This window comes from Mesocricetus auratus, unplaced genomic scaffold (assembly GCF_017639785.1).
Source record: "Mesocricetus auratus isolate SY011 unplaced genomic scaffold, BCM_Maur_2.0 Super-Scaffold_100004, whole genome shotgun sequence".
In the NCBI taxonomy this organism is placed as follows: Eukaryota; Metazoa; Chordata; class Mammalia; order Rodentia; family Cricetidae; genus Mesocricetus; species Mesocricetus auratus.
Window position 1 is genome coordinate 102,076,997 of NW_024429189.1, and position 3,251 is coordinate 102,080,247.

The window sequence follows — 3,251 nt, forward strand, 5'->3', positions numbered from 1 at the left end:
AGGGCCAAATGGCTATGGATTTTTAGTCCAGGTGATTTGTACATGAAGGAGCCACTTTGGCAGCATCTGAGGCAGAGGCAGCAGTCATCAGATAAGATGTGAGCTTGATACAATAGGCTGAAAGTGTTATCCAATGATGCTTAAATTATCCTGAGGTAATAATTGATGGTGTATAGCATGTTTTCATTGCATATTTTATTAGATAAAATCATGGTAGCTCAAGCTGGAAATTGCTTTAGGTTACATTCTATGGGCATTAGATTTTCTCCTTGTACTTTATAACATCTTTGAGAACGATATCAAAATTTTCATATTCTGGGAGCAAACATGTAAGGTCCCAGGTTCAACACTCAGTACTACAAAAGAAAAACAAGAAATGAAACAACACCAAAATTACTGGGCATCGTTTCTTGATGGCTCAGCTCAGGGTCTTACAGTCCCTTGCCCAGCAGAGCCTCACTACCCAACGAGTATCAGACATAATTCTAGGTGGACTATTTGGAGGGGACTATCTGCAGATGCAGAATAGCAGGCCCTCCAGAGGAGCAGGCATAGCACATTATCCCTCCACCCAGCAGCAAAAGGCCTGAGACTGCCCAACCCAGATAGAGGGAGGCCCTCAGCTCCCACTTTTGAGCATCAGCTACCAAGGGGTTATAGAAGTTCTGAATGACTGACTGGGCTGTCCAGCAGATAGGACCCTGGAGATGACAAAGATGATCTCAGAGATGATTTGGAATTCTTGTCTTCTACACAGGTAGTACACTTGGCTCCAGTGAGGTAGACCAGCAGGACAACCAGGACAATGAGGAGGAGGATGACACAGAGGGCTCCTGTGGCTTGTAGGTCTATGGCAGTGCCAGTAATGAGTCATTATACACGGCGTTGCTTCTGGCCAGTGCAAGGACATCCACAACTCCTCCCACACGATCTGGGCCCCTCCACACCATCTGATGAAGGCTGTTGCCTTCCACATGGGGAGAGCATAGGACACCAGGACATTGACCCAGCACAGCAGGTTCAGAATGATCCCTAAGATTTTCAGACCCACAGAGGCCATGATGAGGTTGGGGGGCTGCAAAAGAGACTGCCAAGATTCCTAGGTCGAAATTGTTTCCTATCTCTTTATGAGATCAGATTTTAGGTGATTTTTATCAGTGTTAAAGGGCTGCTTCTCATTTCTGGAAGAAATCTGTTAATAACTGGTAGAGTAGAAGGCAACATAAGGTTACTTAGCAAAGTAAGCCATGCAGAATTTAGTTCCAGTGGCTGGTTCCCTGTGTATTTGTGGATTTAAAACATATCCCCTTCTTCCTGTTTTCCTGTCTCCTTCCTTCCTAGTATATGAATAGAACCTGCAGTGAATGGACAAGTGTTGGTACTTTGGGCTGAAAGCTTTGAAAAGCATCTGTTTCGGCCCTCATTTTGTAGACAATACGCATGAGCATGTGCCGTGTTTCTTACTACATGTCTTTTCTGTGATAGGAAATATGAGAGCAGTTTGTTTGCATGAGATGCTTTTCTGATTGTTTGGTAAGTTAATATAGAGAAAACAGATATAAAGAAAAGCCTAAATTCAAAGTTACCAGTTTCTAAGGGTTTATGTGTTGTGATATATCCACAATGAAGATCTTTCTAGCACAGGTAATAGAAAGCATTTATTAGCTAGCTGGTGATTGGGACCCAACTTCAGTCCCAAGCCTATCTCAGGGTGAGCTTTTAAGCACAATCACTATATTTGTTGATAGAATTACCAAGAAAGTTAGCCAGAAGTAGAACTACAGAAGCCAAAAAGCAAGGTTAGTATTTTTGGGAATTTCCCAGATTTATGAACTTTTAAAAAAAATTACTTATTTTTATTTGATGTATTTGGTGTTCTGCCTGCAGGTATGTCTGTGTGAGGGTGTCAGATTCCCCTGGAACTGGAGTTACAGACAGTTGTGAGCTGTCATGTTGATACTGAGAATTGAACCCAGGTCCTCTGGAAGAGCAGACAGTGCTCTTAACCACTAAGACATCTCTCCAGCCCCCCAAATCTATGAATTTTGATATATTAGGTCTTTGTTCCTATGTTGGCAGGTGTTGCTGCCTGTGTGCTGGGTTACAAGGCCTGGATGGTAATTCCATCACAGTATCAGTAGTCCTAATGGCCGGGGACCTACTAAGTAAGGTCTGGGGCCAATTACAATGTGTGTGTGTGATGTTTGTGCTTCTGTGTCTGAGAGTGTGCAAATGCCCACATGCCCAAGTGTAGTCGTAGAGATCAGGGCAACCTCTAACTCTGGCAATGGTCATCGGCCTTCTAAACCTTGTTTGAGGCAGGTTCTAGCTTTAGTTTGGGTGGTATGTAACCAGTCTAACTGACCTCCAACCTTCCAGGGGTTCTTCTACTTCTGGTTCCCATCTCAGTGTAGAAGCATTAGGCTTGAGGTACATAACACTCACCCAGCTTTATGTGGGTTCTAGAACTTAGGTTCTCACATTTTCAAGGCCAGTGAGGCATCCCTTCAATCCCATGGTCTCTTAAGAGTTTAAAGATAACTCTATATGGGGACATTTTTTAAATAAAACTTTCGGTTGTTGAACCATATCAAACCTCTTTGTATGAATATCAAGCCCAAAAGTGTGCAGAGAAACACCTTTTCCATCAATGGTACACATCAGGTGTTAATGCCTACATTGTGTACTTTGTCCAGCAGTACAGTAACAGCCCTCATTCTTACTATACTGGACTCAGGGCATAAATTTGTTTCAAGGATTTGATACATGGGGTACCCTCTTCCACTAAAGCCTCCAGTGTTCTAGCCCAAGGAAATGGCAGTGGACATTGTATGAAGTTTGCTTCTCAGATTTGCTCAAAACATAAGATCCTTCCACATGCCAAGAGGATGGTAGAGGAGGACCTAGATGTTACAATTGAAGAAAATGAAGAAAAGACAGCTTTAGAAGACAGAATATGACAAGAAATGCAATTTATAGCCTACATATGTTACTTTTGGGTAGCTATGACCAAATACCTGGTGGACACAAGTTAGAGAAGAAAATTTATTTATTTAAATTCACAATGTCAGAGATCATTCCATATGGACAGGGAGCTCATTGCAGAACAAAGTAACTCAACCATGGTATCCAGGAAGCAGAGACTAGACAAAGGAAGGTGGCAGAGCGAGATGTAGCCACCAAGAACACACTGCAAAGACCTGCTTCCCCCAGAAGACCCCACCTCTTACTGTTCTCCACCTCCCAATAAT

At 42.8% G+C, this 3,251-nt stretch overlaps 1 pseudogene; it reads right to left on the minus strand.

Moving 5' to 3' along the window:
- Nucleotides 1-494: 494 nt before the first annotated feature.
- On the minus strand, nucleotides 495-1,060 carry LOC101831212 (annotated as a pseudogene).
- Between the last annotated feature and the right edge of the window lie 2,191 nt (nucleotides 1,061-3,251).